Genomic DNA, 8,662 nt, shown 5'->3' on the forward strand with positions numbered 1-8,662 from the left:
AGCATTCCTACGGCGAGTTTCGAGTCCCTAGAATCTCACAAACACGAAGATGATCAAAAATACACAAGGAGTATTCACAAGACACAATATTCACAATCAAACTAAAATTAACCCTAGAACTTTGGTCGCTAAACCGTTTGCAGTCCCCGGCAACGGCGCCAAAAATTGATCGGTTGATCAACTATACATCAACCTTCGCAATAGCACGAATCATTGTAAAATAGGGCTATTGGTCGGGTAAGTCGAACCACAGGGACTGCGCTAGTCTTACGGCAACCTTAATGTCTAGAATCTTTCTAGAATGATGAAGGGTTTATAAAGGTTTTGTTGTTTGTCACTTAAGCTAAGAATATTGAAATTGCATAAATTAGAAACTTGCAAGAATTAAAAAGAAATGAAATACAAATAGAGAAAAACTAGGGAAATGAATCCGCTCCAACCCTATACAAATTCTAGATTGAGATTAAATTGGGAAAATCAACATAAATGATGGTCATGACACATAACAACCCTTGGTTGCTATACTATCCTCAAGAGGTTCATTAAATCAAAAACAAGAATAATCCATCAAAGATTTACATGCTTGAACTACCTAAACTAGGGTGTAGTCTTCAACATGCTCCCTAAGCCAAAGATTATCAAGCCCTTAATTAAATGATGAGAGCACACAAAGTTAAGAATCAAGTATAAACCATCAAAGGGCATCCTAAGCAATGATTTATCAAAGTTCTCAAACTCCATGCCATTAAAACCATTCTATGATCTAACTTCCATTGTCACTATGGAAATGCAAGCAATATGATTAGGAAGAGAAACCATCTAAGACAAGATGAATAGCTCAAAATAATCATGTATAGACATTAGAATTCATTACAACACATATGATGCTCTAGATCATAAAATCACCAACAATAATACATTGAAATCCCAAAAGTAAAATCTACACTAGAACATGCTTCCAAGGGAGGGGCTTCATCACCTCCCTAGAGAAGATTTAGTTACCCATAGGAGCAATGGAAGAAGGAAGAAGCTTGAAGACCTCCTCCATTTTCGTGCTCCCTTCTTCAAGCTTGAAGAACTCTATCTCCTTGCTCTCTTCTCTCTCTTCTAATCTTGTAGAATATGGGATATTGATATGTGTGGCCTTCCTTGCCTTATCTACCACCAAAAGGTCACCAACCAACATCTCCAACCACTTCATTAAAGAGGAAAGCAAAGTGAAGAAACCAAGGTGCAAGTGGGCTGAAATGAGCCATTTCCGAAGGGCATTCTGCCCAAAATTCGAGCACTCTAAGCAAGGCCTCGAGCACTCGAATTTAGTGTAAAAATGCCCATGCTTCACTTGCTCCGCCCAGACCTACTTTGGTTAAACAGCCATAACTTTGCACTCCGAACTCCGAATGATGAACCGTTTGAAGATTTAGAAAGCTAATTCAGAGCTCTAAATATTTTATGTTTTGGTGGAGATCCAATTCTCAAGGATGGTTGGTCGAAAATGAAGATCAAGGCAGAATTTCATTGCTGCCAGGCAGTTCTGCGCGCCTCTGGTAACAAGGCCATAACTCTCTGCTCTGAGCTCCGAATGATAAACCATTTGAAGATTTGGAAAGCTGATTCAGAGCTCTAAATCTTTCATGTTATGAGGGAAGTCCAGTTCTCGAGTTTGGAAGGTCAAAATGGCAAGCAAATCCCAGGTTCTACTGCTGCCAGAATTCAGCATTGGCACCTTTTGTTGCTCAAGATTCCACAATGCCTTATTCTTGTTCCATTTTGGCCAATGAACCTGAAAATGCATAAAAACATAGAAATGAAGATAATCTACATAAATTAACATACAACGGACTTTACTAATGCAATTTAGGGCGCTTGAATATATAATATTCGGCGCTTATCAGAGATCGTGCTAGTGGTACCACTCCAAGTTCTAAGAGGAAATTCTTAAGCCATACAGCCTGTTTAGCTACCTCTGAAGCTGCTACGTACTCGGCCTCCATGGTGGAGTCTGCAATGCAAGATTGTTTCACGCTCTCCCAACTAATGGCTCCTTCACCAAGGGTAAACACATATCCTGAGGTAGATTTCCTGTTATCCCTATCTGACTAGAAGCCAGAATCTGTGTAACCCACTGGAAGTAAATCATCACCCTTACAGATGGCATAACAGAAGCATTCATAAATTTTCTGGATCACATCCACGTGATATTTCATCAAATCAATTAATACTGTAAATGAATCTCATACCTTTGGACGATTGAATAATCGTTGTATTCGAAAACAATATTCACTTTCTTCTTTGGCTTTGAAAACTAATGAGTCTTCATCTCTATGACCCCAATGATAGGTTTGTGGAACCTATTAACCTTTTCTCTCACTCTCTGTATATTATATCGTGTAACCAAAATTTTTGTATCACAGCATTACCAAATATATGACTTGAGAGAGTCGGTTCAAAGTCTGGGACTAGAGATGAGGATCTAATAGGGCTTCCTTATCCTAGCTCCAATTAGATTGTGATAGAGTTATCTCATAACTTTATCCTATCCAATTAATTACAATAAGCACCACAATAGTATTGTAATTGCACTCTAGGATGTAGAAATTACGACAAGGCCCTGTCTACTAAATAATTACATATAACCCCTTCCACTACCAAATATCCATAAGTAGCTCTAGGAAAATATATACCGTCCCACCTAAGGCTTACTTATATTTTATATTCCTTGAGCAACCAATTTAATCCTTATGATCACTGAATTAAATTCTTTTATAAAAGGATTTTTCTAAATAAATAATAGAAAAATAATTTAGTAAACATTTTGCCAAAATGCCCTGGCCAGGTTCCAGTGATCAAACTTATTAAATTGCACCAAGGGGATATTCTAACTCTTATAAAGAGTGTGGATTCCATGTTGAGCATTTGTGTTCCCAAAGCTCCATCATTAGCCCTCAAGATACCGTGGTATTGACCTTAAAAAGATCTCACACATTGGTAAGTCAAAGTGATTAGTACTGAAACTTGAGTTCACTAAATCTCTTAGGATTTAGAGCCTATGAATTTAGTAGATAAGAAACACACCAGAATTATGACAGTACATTGTATGGTGTAATCTTATGGTGATCTTGTTCATTTCCTTGTGCTTCAGCAGTAAAAAGCCTCATGTATGCTATGCTTTGTACTAGACCAAATATCTATTTTGCAATCAGCATGATCAGCAGATATCAGTCCAACCCTAAACAAGAACATTGGATAGCGGTAAAGCACATCCTTAAATATTTAAGGGGGACCAGAGATTACATGTTGATCTATAAGGGTAATGGCTCCTCCACCAAGGGTAAACACGTATCTTGAGGTAGATTTCTTGCTATCCCTATCTGACTGGAAGTTAGAATTGTGTAACTCACTAGAAGTAAATCATCACCCTTATAGATCAATATATAATCTCTGGTCCTCCTTAAATATTTAAGGATGTGCTTCACCGCTATCCAATGTTCTTGTCCAGGGTTGGACTGATATCTACTGACCATGCCGACTGCAAAATAGATATCTGGTCTAGTACAAAGCATATCATACATGAGGCTTCCTACTGCTGACGCATAAGGAAATGCCTTCATGCGCTCTTCCTCCTCTGGTGTATTAGGACACTGTTGTTTAGAAAGAGCAATTCCATGCCTAAAAGGTAATAAACCACTCTTGGAATTATGCATACCAAACTTGACCAATATCTTATTAATATAAGCAGTCTGAGATAAGCCCAACATTCTATTTTTACGATCTCCCAAAAGCTTAATCCCTAGAATGTAACTGGCTTCTCCCAAGTCTTTCATATCAAATTGATTATATAACCAAATTTTTACTGTTGATAACATTCCTACATCATACCCAATTAGTAGTATGTCATCAACATATAAAAATAGAAACACCACCACGTTTCCTTCACTCTTCTTATAAACACAAGATTCTTCTCGATTCTAATCAAATCGAAAAGATTTGACAGCTAGATTAAACCAAATGTTCCAACTACGAGACGCTTGCTTCAGTCCATAAATAGACCTATGTAACTTGCATACCATATGCTTTTGGCCCTTTGCTATGAACCCGTTTGGTTGCATCATATAGATGTCTTCTTCGAGATGACCATTCAAAAAGGCCGTCTTGATATCCATTTGCCAAATCTCGTAATCGAGATGAGCTGCAATAGATAAGAGAATATGAATAGACTTAAGCATGACTACTGGCGAAAAAGTCTCCTCATAATCGAAACCCTCTTTTTGAGTAAACCCTTTCGCAACAAGCCTTGCTTTGAAGGTTTTAACCTTCCCATCTAATCCTCTTTTTTGCTTATAAACCCACTTGCAATGTATAGGTTTAATATTTGCAGGTGGTTCTACCAGCTCCCAAACCTTATTGGGGTACATAGACTCCATCTCAGCCTTCATAGCATTTTGCCAAAGTCCCGAATCATAATCATTCATAGCCTCTTCATAGCTGGAGGGATCTTGCTCTTCTGGAATCATCTCATAAGACTCTTCCAGGAGCATTAACTTATCAGGTGGCCTGATAACCCTCCCACTGCATCAAGGTTCAGGTATAATAAAAGGTTCAGTATCTATGGTATCTGGTGTCTCATTAGGCACAACTGTTATGTCCACTCCTTGATTGATTGGGGTATCTATCAACTCCTCTAATACAACTCTGCTTCGAGAATGGTGATTCATTATATAATCTTCCTCGAGAAAAATAGCATTCGTGCTAACGAATACTTTTTGCTCCTTAGGATCATAAAATGAATAACCCTTTGTACCCTTTGGGTAGCCTACAAAAAGACAAACATCTGATCTTGGTCCCATCTTGTCAAGCTTTTATTTCCACACATGTGCAGGACACCCCCATATACGTAAATGTTGTAAACAAGGCTTACGCCCGGTCCACAATTCCTTGAGAGTGTTAGGAACTGCTTTAGATGGGGCTAAGTTCAGAATATAAATTACCGTTTCCAAAGCATATCCCCAGAAGAATACTGGTAGACTTGAATAACTGATTATTAATCTTACCATGTCAAGTAAGGTTCTATTCCTTCTTTCAGCGACACCATTTTGTTGTGGTGTGCCTAGTGCAGATGTCTGGGATATAATCCCATTTTCTCGTAAATGATCCTCAAATCCACTAGAGAGATATTCCCCTCCTCGATCTGATCGAAGAGTTTTTAGGCTTTTACCCGTCTGCCTTTCATTTTCTGCCTGAAACTCTTTGAATTTATCAAAAACCTTAGACTTGCGATGCCTAAGGTAAACATAGTCATACCTAGAGTAGTCATCTGTGAAAGTGATGAAATACTCATATCCTCCTTTAGCCTTGATGTTCATAGGACCAAATACATCTGCATGCACCAACTCTAGTACCTCTTTAGCTCTATGCCCTTTAGCCGTAAATGGCCTTTTTGTCATTTTACCCTCCAAGCAGGATTCGCAAACTGGAAATGGTTCAGCCACTAAAAAACCCAAAGGCCCATCCTTAACCAGTCTTTGGATCCTATTTAGATTAATATGACCTAACCACAAATTCCAAAGATATGTAGAGTTATTTGAAGGAATCTTCTTTTTTTGTGGTAACATACTCAATGGATCAACCATTTCAGTATCATACAAGGAGTGAGGTGTAGGAGCAATTAGATATAGACTATCCACCAATGTACCAGAGCAAATAAACTTTCCATTTTTCTTTATCAAAACTTTGGAATCAAATAGTACTGAAAAACCAGATTTTGAATTAACCGAAGTAGAAATCAAGTTTCTTCTGCTTTCTGGTACATAAAGGCAATCTTCGAATAATAAACTCCTACCATTTATTTTTAAAATAACCATTCCTACTGATACTGCTGCTACCCTTGCTTGTGAAGCAAGTTGAAGATAAATTTCCCCATCACTTAGCTTTTTGGTTTCCTGGAACCCTTGTAATGAATTGCAAACATGGTTAGTGGCTCTAGAATCTACATACCAGGTATCTGTAGATCTTGCCACATAACATGTCTCAGCAACAAGTGAATGAAAAATATCTTCAGAGTGTTTCTTAACAAGATATACCAAACAACTCATTTTCTTATGTCCCTCCTTGCCACAATGGAAAAATTCCCTTTGGACTTATCCTTCGTATTGCCCTTAACCTTGACAACCCCAACACTAGAATCAATTTCTTTAAGCTCCTGGATGTCATTAGGGCTAAGCTCAGGAGGGCACTCTTAAGTGAGCATAATGTGAAGATTTTTCTTTCAATTAACATAGTTCGACCTGGTTAATTTGTTGTCCTTAAGTATGGAAGCAAGCGGATTGAAAATATTCGACATCTGAAATATAAACATTCATACATAAATAAAAGGGCATACATTCAGAAACAAAAATTAAACTTTAGTTTTCATGTAGTCACTCAGTGGGCCTCTCTAAACCATTGATGTAATGAAAACATCGGTAATCATAATCCATGTAGGTATTCACTCATTTCTCTCAGGGGGCAATAAGAATATGCCACTACCAAGAGATTATGTCATTACCTTGATTAGACGGAAACAATTGTCACCATATCCCACTGTCTAGGCATCTCATGCCAAATGAAATATGGCAACTGATTTATCCTTGGCCCCTAAGTGAAAATACCCCCTGAGGTGGAGCGTACTCCCACTTAGTCAAGTGTATACCATTGTCTAGAAGTAATGCAATTGAATGAGGTCCGTCTCCTAATGGTGATCGTCCCCATCCGCCTGCCGCTAGTTCTATCATGCAAAATCCATATCTAGTAACCAGTGAAACAAATACACTTTGAAGGAGCACCCAAGATTGGTGGCGAGGTAGTTGTTCTACCTTACAATAGATTGACAATGGAAGGCTGTGGAATTTAAGATTAAATCCCGCTCCCACTTAACTTTTGAAATTAGAGAGTTTTAAATTACATACATCCTATGCATAATATCATCATATTACAATATTAATTTTAATTTACATAATCTTGGAATCTATTTTAAAAATTCTTTTAGGCTTAATGAGCCTAATCCATTTGGGTCAACTTAGCTTAATTTCTTGAGCTTAACTATGGGATAATCCCATACTTTCCATAAAATTTAATTAAAAATAAAATATTTAATTTTCGGAAAATCAAATTTTTGAAAATGAAAGTGCTAATTTTCCCAAAACAACCCAAATAAATAATTCCAGTTTTATTTAGTTTAAAAATAACTAAAACACTACTAGAACAATTCATGATTTAAGCATATAACCATCACATGAATATAAGCATGCAAATAAAAATCATGTTGCACCATAAATAAGGATAATTTCCCTCTCATGGCCGGTTAAATATCATCTCATGATCACCTTGTGCTTCCAAATTCCTCCATTGGAAGCCTTTGACTCTTATCTTATTTGAATCCTTTCTTGAACTCTGTAAGAACTTCAACCATAAATTTAATAAATATAGTACAAGGCTTTGTCCTATACCCAATTTAGGGTTTACAAAAATTCTAAACAAGATACAATAAAATAAGCTTATTCGGTTAGGGAAAAACCAACCCTTATTGGACCAGCCCTTTAAAATGCTGCCTCTATTAATTAATTACATCACATATAATTAAATAATAAATTAAAACTCAACCGGGCCATGAGATAGATTAAATATTTAATCTACACCTGCAATCAAATTTTAATATACATACAAATAATATGTCTATACTCGTATGTAAATTTAGTTACTTAACAGATTGCATAAGAAAATAAAATAAATAAACACACATTATACACATTATTTACTTATAACCCAAACAATGAGAAGCTCACTGTTTTAAAGTAATCATTAATTTATTTAAAATATAATATATATATATATATATATATATATATATATATATATCAAATGTAGAATTACTTTTGTTTAAGATCGTGACAAACAAGGTAATGATTACCATTTGCTTTCCATTTATATATAAATGTTTCAAAAGTAATCAAATTGTGACAACCCTGGTTTTTAAGCCAGCGTGTCCTGTGATGAACCGAAGATTTGACCCGATAACGGATTCGATACGCGGAAGTGAAAACAGAAAACAGGACTCTAAGAAGTCAAAGTGACCTTTCATGAGGTCATGGAACTCAATGAGAACTGATGCGGAAGCAAAAGGTCAAAATATGACAAATAAGCCCACATGGGCAAAATAGTCATTTTTGAAAAATATGGATTCGGGTGCCACCGAGCACACCGCTGGAGGGACAATGAAAAACTAATCAAGATGGACTCAAGAATCGCATCATTCGGAGTCCGGACGAAGGAGAAATGGCATGACGACAAAAAGCGGACACTTAAAGCTTTAAGGGAAAACTGGTAATTATCCAAGAAGAACCGGGTGCAACCGAGCACACCGTTGGAAAGACAGCGAAAAATTGGTCAAGTTCGAAAAAAAATTCACTTGAATCGGAGTCTGGACGAAGGAGAAAAGCCCAAAAGAAGAATTGACGTCGCGGCGGCCCGACGAGGGCCATGGTGCACACGGCGCCTATGCGTGAGCCCACTGGCGCGCATGGTGGTGCCCAAAGACATGGTTGGTGGTAGCCTTTGGCTGCTGCTACATTTTTTTTTATCTGCCCAGAACTGAGGCTTGAAACGGAGGTCAAGACGAGTTTTTCTG

The sequence above is a fragment of the Cornus florida genome, unplaced genomic scaffold (genome assembly GCF_030987335.1).
Source record: "Cornus florida cultivar Cherokee Brave unplaced genomic scaffold, ASM3098733v1 CherokeeBrave_3.0.0_Hap2_Chr11, whole genome shotgun sequence".
Taxonomy (NCBI): Eukaryota; Viridiplantae; Streptophyta; class Magnoliopsida; order Cornales; family Cornaceae; genus Cornus; species Cornus florida.